Source organism: Rana temporaria, chromosome 11, assembly GCF_905171775.1.
Source record: "Rana temporaria chromosome 11, aRanTem1.1, whole genome shotgun sequence".
Classification (NCBI taxonomy): domain Eukaryota; kingdom Metazoa; phylum Chordata; class Amphibia; order Anura; family Ranidae; genus Rana; species Rana temporaria.
Window position 1 is genome coordinate 6,245,146 of NC_053499.1, and position 21,934 is coordinate 6,267,079.

Genomic DNA, 21,934 nt, shown 5'->3' on the forward strand with positions numbered 1-21,934 from the left:
CATGCACAGCTCTCCCTCTCACTCTAGTGAGAGTTTGCCAGGAAGGGAGGGGGGTGAGTCATAAGAGGACCAATGAGAACTGCAGAGCTGGAGGTGTGTCTCTGTGTAAATCCAGGAAGTGAACAGACAGCAGCTTCAGCTGCCCACAGGTAAAATAGCTGCAGCCAAACTCAGTGTAGGGAGATTTCTGCAGCGTATTTGGCAAGTACAGAACCACAGTATATAGAAAATAATATGCAAAGTGGTTTTTATTACAAATTTTGTGAGCAGACTGCAGTTCCTCTTTAAGTAGCATGAGCCCAGCCCTGACACTACAATCATTTACTTGGGTCTGCACTCCCAATGTCCCTGGATACTTGGATACCTCCTTCTGATATCAGACAGATTAAATTACTCAGTGAATCTTCCAGATAGCATTAGGGCCGATTCTAGGCAGGGTGCACAGGGTGCATTGCACCCAGGCGCCCTCAGAGGTGGGGGCGCCAAAGTGCCAGAGTTCTCTCCTCCCTCCTTCTCTCCTTGTTTGTGTCCGTTCAGAACTAGTGTTCTGAGCATAGGTGTGTGTCCGTCCAGAACTGATGTGTGAGCATAGGACAGCCCGTCTCTTCCTGACATGAGAGTTCTAGTTTTCAGTGGCTGCTGAGTGCTGATGTGCAGGAATGAATTCCTAACACTGGGAGTCTTGGATCATGTCTCCACCAACCCCAGTTGGAATGCCTCCCACTCCCATCTCTATCTCAGGCTGCACGGAGAGAGAATCAAGGTGAGTCACAGTGTTCAGTGTGCTGGGGGATGGCATCCCCAGCATCCCTTTACACGTGCTTTGGGCTGCCCCTGCTCTAGATGTTTTATGGCATGATAGATTGCATTGAATACACAGCCCCTGCCCATTCCTGTGCCTAGACCTTCTACAGATGTGATGTATAATGAAATGTAAAGGGGAGGAGTTAGTAAAATGACAACGCCCATGTGGGGGCGCCAGAAATATTTCTGCACCCAGGCGCCTGTGACCCTAGGATCGGCCCTGGATAGCATCCTTGATTAGCTTCAGAGATTTTAGCAGAACAGGCTCCCCAGCTCTGCCACAGCTGGGACCTTGATGAGCACAGGTAGAATTTTCAGCTGGGCTGCCTAGAAGGGCAGCAGCCCTTCAGGCTAGGAACCTCTCCTACTGGACAAGAACAGCGCTTCCTCAAGCCCCAGGCTACTGTGTTCCCCCCCCCCCGATAATAAATCCGGCTCTTATATTAATTTTGACAACAAAAGACACAGTAGGGCTTATTTTCGGGGTAGGTCTTACCATGTAATGTGCTGTCTTCTTTCCCCTTCTTTCTCCCTGCCTGACAGGAATCCACAGCGTGAACTGAGTTAAAATGCTTGTAAAATCCTATAATCCACTATAGGTAATGATCTTGCGCTAAAGAATTAAAAAATATGGCCCGGATTCACAGACACTGGCGCACATTTATGTCGCCGTAGCGTATCTCATTTACGCTACGCCGACGCAGCGCAGAGAGGCAAGCACTGAATGCGCCGTTGTATCTCTGTTTCTATCTATGTGACTGATTCATAGAATCAGTTACGCATAGATATCCATAAGATCCGACAGGTGTAATTGTTTTACACTGTCAGATCTTAGGATGCAGTACCGCGGCCGCTGCTGGGGGGAGTTTGCGTCGTAAACCAGCGTCGGGTATGCAAATTAGGAGTTACGGCGGATTTTCGCGTTTGCTACGTCGCCGCTAGTCTAGTTTCCCGTCGCAAAGTTAGTCGTCGTTTTTGGTGCCTTAACTTTACACAGCAATGGTATTGCTGTATAAAGTATGGCTGTCATTCCCGCGTTGAAATTTTAAAATGAACGTCGTTTGCGTAAGCCGTCCGGGAATACGGAATTACGCTACGCGCGTCGCCGTTCCAAAAAAATGACGTCACTGCGCGCAAAGCACGGCGGGAATTGCGAAACGGAGCATGCGCAGTAGGTCTGGCGCGGGAGCGCGCCTAATTTAAATGGCACACGCCCATTTGAATTGGCCCGCCTTGCGCCGGACGTATTTACGATACACCGCCGCAAGTTTCCAGGTAAGTGCTTTGTGGATCGGGCACTAAAACTGGAAACTTGCGGCGGTGTAACGTAAACGGGTTACGTTACACGGCCGCAAATGTATGTGAATCTGGCCCACTGTATTTATGCACTCCCCAGCCACCTATTGGGCACCTTGACTGTGACTTCATAAATATTCAGACTGCTGATTTGCCTCCTCCCAGCCCACTATATTCTTGAATCCCCCAGAAGACAGGGGGAAGCAATCAGGCCTGCAGCCTGGGGAGCCCAGAACAGCCCAAAGCAATCACAAACTGCTCAAATGGTTACAATGGAGCCAAAAAGAGCTAAGTTACATACTTTTCAAAGCAACCTGTTCAGGGAATCAGGAATTACTTTTTTAGACAAATAAACTGTAGTTCGGATGCATTAGAAGATGTTCTTTATGGCTGAAGTATGAAGGTGTTTCCCCCAGAAACTGGGATTGATCTGAATTATCCAGTATCGGTGCTATTAGCAGACATCCCCGTCAACCAGTAACAGCCCAGTGTCCCGGCAAGCCTGGCTGGCCTTAGATGGATTACCTTCGGTAACATTGTAATTATAAGGTATTTACGTTGTTACTTTTTGACAGGCGATTGTCTTCTGTATCCCCGAAGACAATGAGCATAAATCTTCCCTTGAGGTCACAGAAGTTTCCAGACAAATCCTCGTCAATTAGCCATAAACTCAGCGCTAAATCCAATAATTAGAAAAAAAAGCATCAAAGAGGCAACAGAGATTCCCGACCCTGAAGACAACGATGAGATTAAAGTGAAACTCCGCAGAAAAACTCTCCCCTTGAGGTCAACTATATTGAATTTTTTTTTTTTTTTTAAGGTGAAAAACCTCAAGACTTTACAACTCCTTTAATTTTTCCTATTAACCACTTAAGACCCAGACCTTTAGGCAGGTAAGGGACCTGGCCAGTTTTTGCGATTCGGCACTGCGTCGCTTTAACTGACAATTGCGCGGTCGTGCGACGTGGCTCCCAAACAAAATTGGCGTCCTTTTTTTCCCACAAATAGAGTTTTCTTTTGGTGGTATTTGATCACCTCTGCGGTTTTTATTTTTTGCGCTATAAACAAAAATAGAGCGACAATTTTGAAAAAAATTCAAAATGTTTGCTATAATAAATATCCACCAAAAAATAAATATAAAAAACATATTTTTTTCCTCAGTTTAGGCCGATACGTATTCTTCTACATATTTTTGTTAGAAAAAATATCGCAATAAGCGTTTGTTGATTGGTTTGCGCAAAAGTTATAGCGTCTACAAAATAGGGGATAGTTTTATGGCATTTTTATTAATATTTTTTGTTTTACTAGTAATGGCGGCGATCAGCGATTTTTATCGTGACTGCGACTTTATGGCGGATGCATCGGACACTTTTGACACCATTTTGGGACCATTGTCATTTTTACAGCGACCAGTGCTATAAAAATGCACTGATTACTGTAAAAATGACACTGGCAGTGAAGGGGTTAACCTATAGGGGCGCTGAAATAGTTAAGTGTGACCTAGGGAGTGCTTCTAACTGTTAGCGGGCGTGGGTTGCCGTGACACATCACTGATTGCTGTTTCCGATGACAGGGAACAGAGGATCAGTGCCATGTCACTAGGAAGAACGGGGAGATGTTGGCCCGGATTCAGAAAGAATCGCGTATCTTTAGGCGGGCGTAGCGCATCTCATATGCGCTACACCGCCGTAACTAAGTCAGGCGAGTACCGTATTCAGAAAGAATTTGTGCCAGATGTTACAGCGGCGTAGCGTATATGGGCCGGCGTAAGCCCGCGTAATTCAAATGATCCAGGCAGTGGGTGTGTTTTATTACAATGAGCCGTGACCCCATGTAAATGAGTTGCCGATCGAACGGCGCATGCACGCGTATGCTCAGAGTCACGTCGCAAATACTCCCCAAGATACGTTGGCTCAATGCTTTGTCGACGTGAACGTAACTTACGCCCAGCCCCATTCACGTACGACTTACGCAAACGACGTAAAATACGACGCTGTTCCGACGCTTCCGACGTCCATACCTTAACATGACTTACCCCTGCTTTATGAGGGGTAAAGTTACGCCGGACCGACGCCTTACGTAAACGGCGTAGCTAAATCCGACGGGCGCAAGTACGTTTCTGAATCGGCGTATCTACCTCATTTTAATTTTTGACGCGGAAATATACGGAAGGGCCCCTAGCGGCCAGCGGAAATATGCACCTCAGGCCGGGTACTCACGACCAAACATGTATGGTGAAAGCGGTCCGTCGGACCGTTTTCACCATACATGTCTGCCAGAGGGCTTCTGTACGATGGTTGTACACACCATCGTACAGAAGTCCGCGCGTAAACAATACGCGGGGCGTGTCCGCGGTGTCGCCGCGTCGATGACGCGGTGTCGCCGCGACAATGACGCAGCGACGTGGGCGGCCCGCCTTTAAAATGCTTCCACGCATGCGTCGAAGTCATTCGACGCATGCGAGGGACGGCGGGCGCCTGGACATGTACGGTAGGTCTGTACTGACGACCGTACATGTCCGAGCGGGCAGGATTCCAGCGGACTGTTTTAAAACAAGTCCAGGAATATTTGTCCGCTGGGAAAAGGCCCGGCGGGCAAATGTTTGCTGGAATTCGGCCCGCTCGCGCCCACACACGACCAAACATGTCTGCTGAAACTGGCCTGCGGACCAGTTTCAGCAGACATGTTTGGTCGTGAGTACGGGGCCTAAGATACGACGGCGTAAGAGACTTACGTTAGTCGTATCTTGGAGAAGATCAAACGTAAATGCCTTTCTGAATAGGCGTAAAGATGCGACGGCGCAGATATGGACTTACGACGGCGTATCTGGAGATACGCCGTCGTAAGTCCTTTCTGAATCCGGGCCGTTGTGTTTACACTGACATCTCCACGTTCTTCAGCTCTGTGACCCGATCGCGGGACATCGGCGGACTTCGAGTCCACGGGTCCCGCGGGCACGATCACAGAGCTCACAACAGGGTCGTGAGCGTGCCGGCACCTGCACGACCACACGGTTTCCAAACCAAAGGGGACGTATATATACGTTTGACCAGCTGTGCCATTCTGTCAGCGTAAATAGGCGTGCGGCGGTCTTTAAGCGGTTAAAGGGCAATTACCATGGGCCTCCTTGACCTCTTGGCTTGGACATAAAAAGTGCCCTTGACATTAATTAATTTATCATGTTTTGCGTATTTTTCCATTTAGTCAGCCAATGATAACAATAGACAAGCAGAGAATGGCGAGAGCCTAATGGCGTTCTTTTTTTCTGGCCCATCTGTATCATTAGAAACTCGCCGTGCGTATCTGGCCTTACTGCACGCTGATTGCTCAGCAATTACTGAAATGTATTCTTCCAGCTCTCCCATACACGACTCAGGGATATTAGCTTTGTTTTGTATAACGAAGGATTAAACGCTCCGATATGATGCAATGGTGTCCAATGTTCGCACGCTCCACGTGTAATTTGTGCGTACAATGGCGAGGTCGAGCACAAGTGATTTGCACAGGGCTGAATGTTTAACTAGCGATGAAAGCCTGCGTACCTCCATGACATAGTCATTCTAAAAATAGAAGATACAAAGAACTTACTAAGACAGGCTCATCGTTATCTGTTGGATGATTCAATGTCATGTCGGACCCGGTGCCTACACAGAAATCCTGTACTGGCAGAAATATAGAAGCCAGGGACGTTGCTGGGTCTATAGCTAATTTGCATACCCGACGCGGAAAACGACGCGAACTCCACCCAGCGGACGCCGAAGTATTGCATCTACGATCCGAAGGCGTACGAAGCCGTACGCCTGTCGGATCTAACCCAGATGCCGTCGTATCTTGTTTTGAGGATTCAAAACAAAGATACGACGCGGGAAATTTGAAAGTACGCCGGCATATCAGTAGATACGCCGGCCTACTCGCTTTGTGGATCTGCCCCTTAAACAATAGAAAAGAAATACAATAGAAAAAAGAAAGCCTAAAATAAGAAAACAAATGCAGCCATTACATCTGAGAATTGGTAGGCTGCAATATAATAAATGTTTGCTTTTGGGTTTATTATCGCTTTAACATATTTTTCCATAAACACCTTTTTTTTTGTTTTGTTTTTTCGCTCGAAACGATTTTCTGATAGCAGCAATAATAACAATCACCTACAATCATCATTAATCCGTATCACCTGCTGGAACATTGTGAACACTCCCCGAAACGAAAGGGAATTGACGAGAGAGAGCGAACAATGAGCTGTCACTGAAGTCGCCGAGACACACCGGTATCCCCATAGGAAGGGCCTGGGTAGACGTTCCCAATTACAAATAAGTATTTAAATAGTAAGTGATGGATTCTAATTGAACCCGCTTGACATAATCCCAGGAGACTTTGAAGGGGTCTTGTCTGAACTGAACAGGATGGATTGTTATGGGCTTAGGGGCCCGGCCTACGGTTGGAATGAGGCCTTATTTTAACGAGTGGCGCAGACTGACTTAACACCTTAATGAGATGAATGTGTCATTTACCTCTTCTGTGAGCGCCAACAGAGGGGACTATTGTGTGTAGGGGTTAAATTTGGCTGCCTTTCGTGCAATTAGTGCTCCAAATCTGGTTTCCTTGTTTGGTGCAAACTCAGATGTCTGGGGGACAGAAATACATAAAATTAATCTCTGGGGCGTTTTCATGGGAACAGAAATGAATATAAATCTCCGGCCTGGCATTGTAAGTCAGGCAGGTTTCGGGCTTGTGTAGCATTCTGCTACACAAGCCCGAAACCTGCCTGACTTACAATCAAGAGCAACTTCATCAACAGAATGTTGATGAAGTTGCTCTTGAGTTGATTCTATTTTTTTTTTTAGTGGAACTTTTTTTGGATAGAGCAGGTGAAGGCTCAGAACTTCTTAGGGTCTATGACAATGATGGCGAACCTTGGCAGCCCAGATGTTTCGGAACTACATTTCCCATGATGCTCAACTACACTGCAGAGTGCATGAGCATCATGGGAAATGTAGTTCCAAGACATCTGGGATGGCAAGGTTCGCCATCACTGGTCTATGGCAATGATGGCGCACCTTGGCACCCCAGATGTTTTGGAACTACATTTCCCATGATGCTCAACTATACTGCAGAGTGCATGAGCATCATGGGAAATGTAGTTCCGAAACATCTGGGGTGCCAAGGTTCGCCATCACTGGTCTATGGCAATGATGACGAACCTTGGCAGCCCAGATGTTTTGGGACTACATTTCCCATGATGCTCAACTACACTGCAGAGTGCATGAGCATTATGGGAAATGTAGTTTCGAAACATCTGGGGTGCCAAGGTTCGCCATCACTGGTCTATGGCAATGATGGCGAACCTTGGCACCCCAGATGTTTTGGAAGTACATTTCCCATGATGCTCAACTACACTGCAGAGTGCATGAGCATCATGGGAAATGTAGTTCCGAAACATCTGGGGTGCCAAGGTTCGCCATCACTGGTCTATGGCAATGATGGCGAACCTTGGCACCCCAGATGTTTCGGAACTACATTTCTCATGATGCTCAACTACACTGCAGAGTGCATGAGCATCATGGGAAATGTAGTTCCAAGACATCTGGGATGGCAAGGTTCGCCATCACTGGTCTATGGCAATGATGGCGAACCTTGGCACCCCAGATGTTTTGGAAGTACATTTCCCATGATGCTCAACTACACTGCAGAGTGCATGAGCATCATGGGAAATGTAGTTCCAAGACATCTGGGATGGCAAGGTTCGCCATCACTGGTCTATGGCAATGATGGCAAACCTTGGCACCCCAGTTGTTTTGGAAGTACATTTCCCATGATGCTCAACTACACTGCAGAGTGCATGAGCATCATGGGAAATGTAGTTTTGAAACATCGGGGGTGCCAAGGTTCGCCATCACCGGTCTATGGCAATGATGGCGAATCTTGGCACCCCAGATGTTTTGGAAGTACATTTCCCATGATGCTCAACTACACTGCAGAGTGCATGAGCATCATGGGAAATGTAGTTCCGAAACATCTGGGGTTCCAAGGTTTGCCATCACTGGTCTATGGCAATGATGGCGAACCTTGGCAGCCCAGATGTTTCGGAACTACATTTCCCATGAGGCTCAACTTCACTGCAGAGTGCATGAGCATCATGGGAAATGTAGTTTCGAAACATCTGAGGTGCCAAGGTTCGCCATCACTGGTCTATGGTTTCCTATGGCAGGTAGTGTGGGCTCACCCAAAAAGCTCCAAGTACCAGCTAGTCTTCACCAGAGCCAATGTTGATGGAGATGGGCCGGACACCCTAGTGGTTTCTTTGCTGTTTTTTTTTTTTCTGCAAACTGAACCCTAGTGGTTCTTTACTGCAAACTGACACCAGGTTGCCCTCCTCAGGATTGCCCCACTAAAGGGTGTCTGGAACAGAAGGGCTCCAGTGTGGAGACTGTTCACGAGACTGTAGGCAAGACAGTAGTTGGGTCCAAGCAGAGGCTGTGGCAGACAAGAGAGTAGTCAAGTCCAGGCAGAGGTCATGGCAGGCAGCAGGCAAGAAAGTAGTTAGGTCCAGGCAGAGGTCTTGGCAGGCAGCAGGTGAGAGAGTAATAAGGTCGGAGCAGAGGTCTAGGCAATTGGCAAGCAAGACAGTAGTCAGGTCCTGGCAGAGGTCTTGGCAGGCAGCAGATGAGAGCGTAGTCAGGTCAGAGCAGAGCAGAGGCTGTGGCAGACAAGAGAGTAGTCAGGCCTAGGCAGAGGTCTTGGCAGGCATCAGGTGAGAGAGTAAATAAGTCGGAGTAGAGGTCTAGGCAGTTGGCAAGCTGGGGAGTAGTCCGGTTCAGGCAGAGGTCTTGGAAAGCAGCAGGCAAGTGAGTAGTCAGATCCAGGCAGAGGTCTTGGCAGGCAGCAGGTGAGAGAGAAATCAGGTCAGAAGAGCGGTCTAGGCAATTGGCAAGCCAGAGAGTAGTTTGGTTCAGGCAGAGGTCTTTGCAGATAGCAGGTGAGAGAGTAGTCAGATCAGAGCAGAGGTCTAAGCAGTTGACAAGCAAAAGAGTATTGAGGTCCAGGGAGAGGTCTTGTAATGCAGCCGGCAAAAGATTAGTCAGGTCCAGACAGAGGTCTTGGCAGGCAGCAGGTGAGAGAGTAGTCAGGTCAAAGCAGAGGTCATGACAGGCAGTAGGCAGGAGAGTAGTCAGGTCCAGGTAGAGGTCCTGGCAGGTAGCAGGTGAGAGAGTAGTCAGGTCAAAGCAGAGGTCATGACAGGCAGTAGGCAGGAGAGTAGTCAGGTCCAGGTAGAGGTCTTGGCAGGTAGCAGGTGAGAGAGTAATCAGATCGGAGCAGAGGTCTAGGCAGTTGGCAATCTTGAGAGTAGTCCGGTCCAGGCAGAGGTCTTGGCAAGCAGCAGGCAAGAGAGTAGTCAGGTTCAGGCAGAGGTCTTGGCATGTAGCAGGCAAGAAAGTAGTCAGGTCCAGGCAGAGGTCTTGGCAGGCGGCAAGTGAGAGAGTAGTCAGGTCGGAGCAGAGGTCTAGGCAGTTGGCAAGCAAAAGAGTATTGAAGTCCAGGGAGAGGTCTTGGAATGCAGCTGGCAAGAGAAAAATCAAGTCCAGGCAGAGGTCTTGGCAGGCAGCAGGTGAGAGAGTAGTTAGGTCAGAGCAGAGGCTGTGGCAGACAAGAGAGTAGTCAGGTCTAGGCAGAGGTCATGGCGGGCAGCAGGCAGGAGACTAGTCAAGTCCAGGCAGAGGTCTTGGCAGGCAGCAGGTGAGAGGGTAGTCAGGTTGGAGCAATGCTCTAGGCAATTGGCAAGCAAGAGAGTAGTCATGTCCAGGCAGGGGTTTTGACAGGTGGCAAGCTAGAGAGTAGTCAGGTTGTTCTTGGTCAGTAACATACAAGCAACTGACGATTATTATAGCACTTTTCATCTCAGCTAGCTGATAAGACACAGCACCAGCCACTTCAAAGGCAGAAGGCATGAGGGCAGCCATGCAAAGCATCGTTCCTGCAAACTCCAGAAGTCCTGGATATTGTGGAGCCTGGCCTACCGCTGGAATGAGACCTTATTTAACATGTTTTTTAGACTTAAAATCTTAATAAAATTAGTGTTTAATTTACCTACCCTGTGAGCGCCAACAGAGAGAGCTATTGTGCAGGAGTTCAATTTGGCTGCCTTTCCTGTAATTAGGGCTCCAAATCAGATTTTCTTATTTAGTGAAAACTCTGAGATGTCTGGGAGACAGAAAACATAAAATTAATCTCCAGGGAGTTTTTACGGGAAAACAAATTATAATAAATCTCAGTTCTGGCGTTGTAAAACAGGCAGATTTCAGGCTTTTGTAGCTTTCTTTTGAAGAAGTTGCTCTTGGTTGTAAGGTTCTTTTCAGGGGAACATTTTTTGGGATAGAGCAGGGAAGGATCAGAACTAGGGTTGTCCCGATACCACTTTTTTAGGACTGAGTACCGATACTTTTTTTCAAGTACTCGCCGATACCGAATACCGATACTTTTTTTTAAATGTGTCCCTAAATGCAGCGATGTCCCCCACGAATGCAGCGATGTCCCCCACATATGCAGCCATGTCCCCTACATAAGCAGCCATGTCCCCTACATAAGCAGCCATGCCCCCCATATATGCAGCCATGTCCCCCACATATGCAGCCATGTCCCCCACATATGCAGCCATGTCCCCCACATATGCAGCCATGTCTCCCCATACCTAGATGCCGCCGCCACCTAATTAATCAGCGTGCGGGGAACATTACAGCTTTCATTTGAATAGCTGTGTGTTCTCCGCCGCACCGCGTATAGACACTCCCCCTTGCTCGGGATTGGACGGGTGATCTGCACTTTGATAGACAGATCACCCGTCCAATCCTGAGCATGGGGGAGTGTCTATACGCGGCGCGGCAGGGAACAGATAGCTATTCAAATGAAAGCTCAGCTGTAATGTTCTCCACACACTGATTAACTAGGCGGCGGCGTTGTGGTATGCGGCGGCATTTCTGCAGCGGGGGTTAGTATCGGATCTGGCATCGGGGGCATTTGCGGGAGTACAAGTACAAGTACAAAATGCTCAGTATCGGTCCCGATAATCAGAACCTAATCAGAACCTCCATCAGGTTAGCAATAGTGGAAAGTCTAATGAGATTTCTTGGTGCCCACTGGCAGGTGACGTGGGCTCACCAGAGACACTGAGTCTAAATACCAGTTATCCCTGGTCTTCTTTGCTGCAAACTGGCACCAGGTTGCAGCCCCCAGAATTGCCCTTCCAAAAGGGTTCCTGGAACAAAAGGGCTATGGTGCAGAGACTGTTGTCTAAGCTGTAGTAATCAGGTCCAGGCAGACATTGTGGGCTAGATTCAGGTAGAGCCGCACATTTTTACGGCGGCGAAGCGTATCGTATTTACGTTACGCCGCCATAAGTCAGAGAGGCAAGTGCTGTATTCACAAAGCACTTGCCTCCTAAGTTACGGCGGCGTAGCGTAAACGGGGCCGGCGTAAGCGCGCCTAATTCAAATGAGGATGAGGTGGTGTGTTTTATGCTAATTATTGGTGACCCGACGTGATTGGCGTTTTTCCCGAATGGCGCATGCGCCGTCCGTGGGATTTCCCAGTGTGCATTGCTCCAAAGTACGCCGCAAGGACATCATTGGTTTCGACGTGAACGTAAATTACGTCCAGCCCCATTCACGGACGAGTTACGCAAACGACGTAAAATTTTCAAATTTCGACGCGGGAACGACGGCCATACTTAACATTGCGTGCGCCTCCTAATAGCAGGAGTAACCTTACGCCGAAAAAGCCTAACGTAAACGATGTAAAAAAATAGCGCCGGGCGTACGTACATTTGTGAATCGGCGTATCTAGGTCACTTGCATATTCTACGCCAAAAACGACGGAAGCGCCACCTAGCGGCCAGCGTAAATATGCAACTAAGATACGACGGCGTAAGAGACTTACGCCGCTCATATCTTAGCCTAATTTAAGCGTATCTGGTTTCCAGTATACGCTTAAATTTACGACGGCGTAGATTCAGAGTTACGCCGGCGTATCTACTGATCCCCCCGGCGTAACTTTCTCTGAATCTAGCCCTGTGTGCTCACCCAAGACATCATATCTAAATAGCAGTTGTTCTTCTCCAGAGCCCCTGATGACGGAGGTGGGTTGGAAAACCTAGAGGTCCCCAGCCTTCTTTGCTGCAAACTGGCACCAGGTTGGGGCCCTCAGGATTGGCCCACCAAGGGGTTGCTGGAACAGAAGGGCTACAGTGTGGAGACTGTTCCGTAGGCAATAGAGATTAAAGTGGTTGCGTTCAGGTAGATGTCGTGGCAGGTGGCAAACAAGAATTTAGTCAGGTCTGGGCAGAGGTGGTGGCAGGTAGCAGGCATGAGAGTAGTCAGGTCCAAGCAGAAGTCATGGTATGTGTCAAACGAGGAAGTTGTCACTTCTGAGTAGAGGTCTAGGCAGGTGGCACATGAGAGAGTTTTTAGGTATGAGCAGAGGTCTAGGCTGGCAGCAAGCAAGAGAGTAGTCAGGTCGATCTGGGTCAGCAACTAACACACAACTGGTAGACATATAGGCACTTTTGCTCTTAGGTAGCTGGCAATAAGACACAGCAGTCATGTAGGTAGTGGAGGTCCTAGGAATCCTGGAAGTCTTGTCAGGGATCTAATGTGGAAACCTGGGACAGCAAGCAGGATCCTGTGAGGAATCCCTGCTGGCTGTCCCTCCTCCTTGATGGCCTTCCGTAAAGGCTTGAAATCACTGCTTTTTTCACAAGCCTACGGATAGACACTTGGCCATCCAAGCTCTTAGCAGGACGCTGCCTTAATCCCAGGCTGCGGTCCATAGTCAGGGAGTAGGGATAGGCTCCTTGTGTCCTGCCCCCCCCTCCCCTCCCCTCTTTTTATATTTCTGTTTACTTCTTGCTTGTTCACCTCTTTCACTTAGATGTCCTAGTCTCTTCTCTTAGCTCCTGGGAATTGGATACCCCCAGCTTGTTGGTAAGCGCTTAGACGCGAGTTTCACAACTCGCATTCGGCGCTCTATAAGCATTTATTCCAATCCAATACTGGAAGGCCTGACAAAGATCTTGTGAATCTTGGAAGACCCGGCATGGATCCTGCAAGAACTATACCAGAGAGTGTCACACAACTGGGTGCGCTCGGGGCGCAGTGCTCTGCGCCCCCGAGCCCACCCTGTTTTGAAGCCAAAAATAAACCCCATTGGAATCCATGCGTCCGGCGCTCTGCATGTAGATTACGGGGCCAGACACATGGATTAAGGGGGCGCCCTGTATGGACGGACCGCCACTGGTCAGCAAGTACAGTGGGCCAGATTCACAAAAGAGATACGACGGCGTATCTCCTGATACGCCGTCGTATCTCTGTTTCTAACTATGCGACTGATTCAAAGAATCAGTTACGCATAGATAGGCAGAAGATCCGACAGGTGTAATGGACTTACACTGTCGGATCTTAGTGTTACGTACCTGGGTGTGAGCCTGACGCGTGGAGGGAGACCTCCCGTACAACCCCGGCTCGGAGACCACTGGAATGGGGACAGTGGTGGTAGGAGCGCGGTGGGGTGCAGGTGCCTGTTCTGGTTGTTGCTGCTGGTGAGATGGGAACCGAAAGACAGGAAGCAGATGATGCAGGTTTGCAGACTTAGTAGATGCAGGTCAGCAGAGCGTGGATGCAGGTCAGCAGAGCCGAGGATGCAGGTTAGCAGAGGTGTGGATGCAGGTTAGCAGAGGCGTGGATGCAGGTTAGCAGAGGCGTGGATGCAGGTTAGCAGCGCAGCAGGTGCAGGTGGGCGGAGTCAGGCAGGCCGGGTCATACACTTGGAGTCATAGCAGAAGCAATAGGCAGAAGAGTAGTCAGTCCAGGCCGGGTCTTGGCAACGGGTATTCAAGCAGGGAACAGAGCAAGGTCAACAAGCCGGAGTCAGGATTGGAGCAGGAAGCAGAGTCAGGAAGCCGGGTCATACACTTGGAACAGAATGCTTTCAAACAGCAACAGGAGCTCAGGGAACAGATGCAGATCAAGCCGCGAGGTACAGCATCACCACAGTGTCTTTTATAGGCTTGCTGGGCGCCAAAAGATGCGTCTAGTGCGTGCGCATGCGCGCACGCACGAGCGACGGCTGGTTAGGTACGTTTTGGCGCGTGCGCGAAGGAGCGCGCAACGGCTGCATAGCTGTGTGCAAGGTCCGTGGTTGGCGCATGCGCGTAGGCGCGTGCCGAGGGGAGCGAACAGTACGTCCCTGACACTTAGGATGCAGTACCGCGGCTGCCGCTGGGGGGAGTTTGCGTCGTAAACCAGCGTCGGGTATGCAAATTAGGAGTTACGGCGATCCACAAAGCTTTTTCCCGTCGTTACGTCGTCGCGAGTGTTAGATTTCCGTCGCAAAGATAGTGCACCTTTAACATGGTGTAAAAGTACTCCACCATGTTAAAGTAAGCCTGTCTTTCCCACGTCGCTTTTGAATTATTTTAAAATTTTAAAATTTTCCCGGCGTAACTCTTTTTTCATGTCGCGATTCACAAAACGTTGGCGCGTCGTAATTTCGCGCAAAGCACGTCGGGAAATTTGCGACGGGAGCATGCGCAGTACGTCCGGCGCGGGAGCGCGCCTAATTTAAATGGTACCCGCCCCATGTGAATTGGGCCGCCTTGCGCCGGACCTGTTTACGATACACCGCCGCAAATTTCCAGGTAAGTGCTTTGTGGATCGGGCACTAAATCGGAAAAATTGCGGCAGTGTAACGTAAACCGGTTACGTAAAATTGCGCCCGCTCTACGTGAATCTGGCCCAGTATTTGTAGCTGCTGACTTTTAATTTTTTTTCCCCCAATTTTTTTTCCCCTAGACTCCCCTAGACCCCTAGACTCCACTTTGGACTGTCTGTCTGAAATTTTAGCTTTAGTTCGAATTCCGGCAATCTATGAAAAATGTCCCATTCCAGGACAGAATGACAGAAACAACGGCTCCCCAGCCTTGCATGTCACAGGAAATAGAAATATACAGTAAAACCCTGGATTACGAGCATAATTCGTTCGGAAATTCAGAAACATGCTTGTAATCCAAAGCACTTGTATATCAAAGCGAATTTCCCCAAAAGAAATAATGGAAACTCAAATGATTTGTTCCACAACCCTTTATTCATAAGTCCTTCAGTTTATAGTCCATATAAAAAGATTATAGTGATGTGATTGGTTGTGTAACCATAAAATGTCCGTCCGCAAATGGAAGCCTCCACAAGGGGATTAGAAAAAAAATCCAGCAGGAGCTCCAGAGTATAAAAGAGAAGAGAGGCGCCTCTAAGTGTAGCAATAAGTTGCTAAATGTTGTACCTTCATTAAATGTAACCATATTGCTACACTTAGAAGCGCCTCTCTTCTCTTTTATACTCAGTTGTGACATGATGCTACTTGTATATCAAGACATTGCTTGTATATCAAGTCAAAATTAATAAAAAAAAAATGCTTGTCTTCCAAAACACTCTCAAACCAAGTTACTCTCAAACCAAGGTTTTACTGTACTGAGATATACTGAGATATATATTACCGTGTCTCCTTTGCAGGGCAGTTGTTGCTTAGCAATGTCTAACTCCTGCAACCACAGAAGCGACAAAATGTCAAATACGCCTTTTTCTATTTAATAGAAGGCAGCCGAGGGTAGGAGGTCCTGACAGCTGGGAGACGCTACACATATAAATATACAACATCTGTTATAAAATTGGTTATTTCCAGAAGGTCATGGCAGTGTAACTAGCTGGATAATAATGTCTAATTGCAGCTAGATCGAGTCATTATTAAATATATATGAATATATATGACACGTACAGTATATATATATGTTGTGTGTCTGTGTGTGTGTACTGTATACTATATATATATATGTGCTACACTGCCCTCTGCTGGTGTGTATATATATATATATATATATATATATATATATATATATATATATATATACATACACACACCAGCAGAGGGCAGTGTAGCACACATTTAAGGAAAATTGGCAATATACTTATAACAGTTTTCAATATTTGATGTTATTTGAGGGGACCTTTATCTGCAGAGTTGGTGAGCTATGTTATTTTGGAGAAATCTTATACTCAAATATAGGAAATTAAACAACTATTGCTATTTAAATCGTGCTTTTCAAAAATTAAGTTAAAGGTGCACTCCTAACTATACTGAAAGTAAAGCCTTGAAATGTATACAGGGAACAAAGCATACCTGCCTAGGGTTTCATATTCTACATCCATAGATAGACTATGCTAAAATGTCTGACACAGATCAGCCCCTACTGCAGCCTCTGATGTATAAGGGGGGGGGGGGGGGGCGGCTGGCTCAGATGGGTACTCTGATGCAATGGGGGGACTTTGATAGGAACTCTAATTTAAGAGGGGACTCTGATGGAGACCCTGATGTAAGGGGGAACTCTGATGGGTACTCTGATGTAATGGAGGAATTTGATAGGAATTCTGAATTAAGGGAGACCTGATGTAAGGCGGGACTCTGATGGGGACTTTGATTAAGTTAAGGGGGGGAGGGGGCAAGTAAAACGTATTGTGGCCTTCACAAGAAAATGTTTGGATACCCTTGATCTAAGGCCGAGTACTCACGAGCAGACATGTCCGATGAAACCGGTCTGCGGACCGTTTTCATCGGACATGTCTGCCCGGGGACTTCTGTTCGATGGCTGTACACACCACCGAACAGAGGTCCGCGCGTAAACAATACGCGGGGCGTGTCCGCGGTGTCGCCGCGTCGATGACGCGGTGTCGCCGCGACAATGACGCGGCGACGTGGGCGGCCTGCCTTTAAAATGCTTCCACGCATGCGTCAAAGTCATTCGACGCATGCGAGGGATGGCGGGCGGCCGGACATGTACGGTAGGTCTGTACAGACGACCGTACATGTCGGGGGGACAGGTTTCCAGCGGACTGTTTTAAAGCAAGTCCAGGAAACAGTTGTCCGCTGGAAACCTGTCCGATCCGCCCGAAAATGGTCCGCTCGGGCCTACACACGGCCAAACATGTCTGCTGAAACTGGTCTGCGGACCAGTTTCAGCAGACATGTTTGGTCGTGAGTACGGGGCCTCAGACTAAACTGACCACAGGGTGATAACACTGCTGCCCGATCCCCCTCCAGTGTTGTCCCCCCTCTGACCGGAAGTTGAAAATCCAAAAGGTCTACTGACACAATCAACAGAGTATAAAACGATGTTTTTAGCTCAAAAAAACATAAAGCTGCTGTGTTAATGATAGTGACAGACCATCTCATGCCCGGTCACACATACAGTGCATCTGAAAAGTATTCACAGCGCTTCACTTTTTTCACATTTTGTTATATTACAGCCTTATTCCAAAATGCATTAAATTCATTATTTTCCTTAAAATTATACACACAATACCCCATAATGACAATGTGAAAAAAGTTTGTTGGAAATCTTTGCAAATTTATTAAAAATAAAAAATGTAATAAAATCCCATGTACATAAGTATCACAGGCCCCTCCCATGTACATAAGTATCACAGACTCCTCCCATGTACATAAGTATCACAGGCTCCTCCCATGTAAATAAGTATCACAGGCCCCTCCCATGTACATAAGTATCACAGGCTCCCCCCATGTACATAAGTATCACAGGCTCCCCCCATGTACATAAGTATCACAGGCTCCTCCCATGTACATACATATCACAGGCTCCTCCCATGTACATACATATCACAGGCTCCTCCCATGTACATAAGTATCACAGACTTTGCTCAATACTTTGGTGAAGCTCCTTTGGCACCAATTACAGCCTCCAGTCTTTCTGAGTATGATGCTACAAGATCGGCACACCTATTTTTTGGGCAGTTTCTCCCATTCTTCTTTGCAGGACCTCTCAAGCTCCACAGGTGCACAGCCATTTTCAGATCTCTCCAGAGATGTTCAATCGGCTTCAAGTCTGGGCTCTGGCTGGGCCACTCAAGGACATTCACAGAGTTCTCCCGTAGCCACTTCTTTGTTATCATGGCTGTGTGCTTAGGGTCGTTTTCCTATTGGAAGATGAACCTTTGCCCCAGTCTAAGGTCCAGAGCGCTCTGGAGTAGGTTTTCATAAAGGATGTCTCTGTACATTGCTGCATCCATCTTTCCCTCGATCCTGACTAGTCTCCCAGTTCCTGCCACTGAAAAACATTTCCCCCGTACTGCCACCACCATGCTTCACTGTAGGGATGGTATTGGCCAGATGATGAGCGGTGCCTGGTTTCTTCCAGACATGACGCTTGCCATTCAGGCCAAAGAGTTTAATCTTTGTTTCATCAGACCAGAGAATTTTGTTTCTCATGGTCTGAGAGTCCTTCAGTTGTCTTTTGGCAAATTCCAGGTGGTCTGTCATGTGACTTCTACTGAGGGGGGCTTCCATCTGGCCACTCTACCATACAGACCTGATTGGTGGAGTGATGCAGAGATGGTTGTTCTTCTGGAAGTTTCTCCTCTCTCCACAGAGCTCTGTCAGAGTGACCATCGGGTTCTTGGTCACCTCCCTGACTAAGGGCCTTCTCCCCCGATCGCTCAGTTTGGCCAGATGGCCGGCTCTAGGAAGAGTCCTGGTGGTTCCAAACTTCTTCCATTTATGGATGATGGAGGCCACTGTGCTCATTGGGACATTCAATGCTACAGAAATGTTTCTGTATCCTTCCCCAGATCTGTGCCTCCATACAATCCTGTCTCCGAGGTCTACAGACAATTCCTTGGCCTTCATGGCTGGGTTTGTGCTCTGGCATGCCCTGTTAGCTGTGGGACCTTCTATAGACAGGTGTGTGCCTTTCTAAATCATGTCCCCATCTGGCAACATTCCGCTCACCAATGGAAAACCCTGGCAGCAGATCTGCCAAGAGACGTAGAAGAAGAATCGCTTGTTTTTAAAGGCTGTCCTGTAAAAATTATTCGATGGAAATTTTCACCCTTACACAAATTTTCAGTCCTTCCATTTCTTTAGACCACCCACGTGGTAAAGCTACAAAACATGCCTTGTGGCAATCAGTTATGCCTTTAAATTCCAAAATAACCCCTCCCATTATAAAAAAATGTTTTCAGGCAACAAATTGTGCCAAATTTTTAATCAGGTTTCTTTGATCAGAGATGCAAGATATGTGACAGTTGAAACCACAAACAGAGAATCAACAATCGGATTTAATTGGATGTATTTAACAATGTTTCTGTTTCACCCAGGATTCACTTATTTATCCAATTGAATTGAATTGGCTTTGATGTATTCCTATGTATATGTGACACCGGCATTGATATTGTGGTTTTATTAACAAAGAACATTGTTTAAATTTTTTGCTCATATCTTGTAAACAAATAGATACTTTGTTGTTAAATTAAAAAAGAATTCCAGGTACCCTGGTCTAGAACAATTGTTCTTAACCTTTTTACCAAAGAGAAACCCTTAAGATAATTTTGAGAGCTAAGATTAGTTCATTAGGGGGGTGCATTAGGAAAATATCCATTGCTTGGAATTAATAATAAATAATAATAAATAATACAAAGTTTTTATTACTATTGTTATTTATTATTATTCATTTGTTATGTTACGTTCGTTTAGATACGGCATTTGTTATTTCGGGTAATTCGCAACTTCGAATAAATTTGTATTCGTTACATTCACTAATGCCCCTTACACATGATCGGATTTTCCGACAGCAAAAGTCCGATGTGAGCTTTTGAACGGAAATTCCGACAGTGTGTGGGCTCCATCGGACCTTTGCTGTCGGAATTTCCACCAACAAAAGATTGAGAGCTGGTTCTTAATTTCTCAGACGGAAAAAATTCATATCAAATATCTGGTCGTCTGTAGCAATTCCAACGCACAAAATTCAGACGCATGTTCGGAAATGATTTGAAGCATGCTCGGAAGCATGGAACTTCATGTTCTCGGCTCGTCGTAGCGTTGTACGTCACCACGTTCTTGACGGACGAAAGTTCAGAGAACTTTTGTGTGACCGTGTGTATGCAAGCCAAGCTTGAGTGGATTTCCGTCGGAAAAAACATCCAAGGTTTTTCCGACGGAAAATCCGATCGTGTGTAGGGGGCATAACAGTCAAATTTGAAAGGAAATGCCAATACCTATAATTTAATAGTTAGTAATAGTTAAGTTATTATTAGTTAGTTACTATTTCAGATTTTCAAATTTTCGGGTTTTTGGACTTTAGAATTACGAATTTTCAAATTTACGAATTTTTGGAATATTCAAATTAACAAATATTCAGAAAAATTTGTTAAATGGGTTTTCGTTAATTCAGATATTTCCGAATTTCCGAATTTGTCGAAATTCATTAAAAAAATAATTCGGAAAAAAACGAATTGCACATGTCTACATTGGATCTGCTTTCTTTCTGAATGAAGGATTTTTATGTCGATATTTATCCCTTTCACGCCGACGGAACGCATATATGCGTCCTCGGCTTTCGGGGGTTATACCGGGATGATGCCTGCAGCCGCAGGCATCATCCCGGTACCGTTGTTTAGAGCCGGCGATCGGCTATCCACACATAACAACCGATGCGGCTAAAAGCCACTCGGTTGTTATGCCGGAGAGCAGGAGGGGACACCCCCCCTCCCGCTGCCTCTCGCCGCTCTGACCGGGCCTCCCGTCCCACCGGGAGACCCGATCCTCCATCCGGCGCTTCCATCATCCAGGCGCACTCTGAAACAAAGCCGTAAGCGGCTTTGATTCAGTGTCTGCATTGAAAACGCTGAAGCTCCCCCCTCCCCGCGAGCTTGCGCAACAAAGAAAAAGCATACGGAAGTCGCGCCCGCATATGAAAACAGTGTTCAAATCACACATGTGAGGTATCGCCGCGATCGTCAGAGCGAGAGCAATAATTCTAGCACTAGACCTACTCTGTAACTCTAACCTGGTAACCGTAAAAAAAGTTTAAAGCGTCGCCTATGGAGATTTGTAGGTACCGTAGTTTGTCGCAATTCCAGGAGTGCGTGCAATTATAAAGCGTGACATGCTTGGTATCTATTTACTCGGCGTAACATCATCTTTCACATTATGCAAAAAAATTGGGATAATTTTTACTTTTTAATTTTTTTAAAATTCATGAAAGTAAAATTTTCCCAAGAAGTTGTGTTTAAAACACTGCCGCACAAATACCGTGTGACATAAAATATTGCAGAAATCGCCATTTTATTCTCTAGATTCTCTGCTAAAAAAATATATATATATATATATATATATATATATATATATATATATATATATATATATAATGTTTGGGGGTTCCAAGTAATTTTCTAGCCAAAAATATGGATTTTAACTTGTAAACACCAAATGTCATACATAGGCTAAGGCCCCATACACACGATAGAATCCATCCGCAGATAAATCCCAGCAAATGGGTTTCTGCAGATAGATCCTATGGTGTGTACACGCCAGCGGATCTGTTTCCGCAGGGAAATCTCCTCTGGGATGGATTCCAGCAGATCGGATATTTGCTGACATGCACAACAAATCCATCTGCTGGAATCCATTCCAAGGGATGGATCCGCTCGTCTGTACAGACTTGCCGGATCCATCCGTCCAAAGGGATTCCCCGCACGCGTCGTAATGATTTGACGCATGCGTGGAATTCCTTATATGACAGCGTCGCGCCGTCGCCGCGTCATAATAGCGGCGACGGCGCGACACGTCATCGCCAGAGGATTTCAGCGCGGATTTCAATGCGATGGTGTGTACACGCCATCGCATAGAAATCTTCTGAAATCCTCGAGAGGATTTATCCGCGGATACGGTCCGCTGGACCGTATCTGCGGATAAATCCTCTCGTGTGTGTGGGGCCTTAGGCATGAAA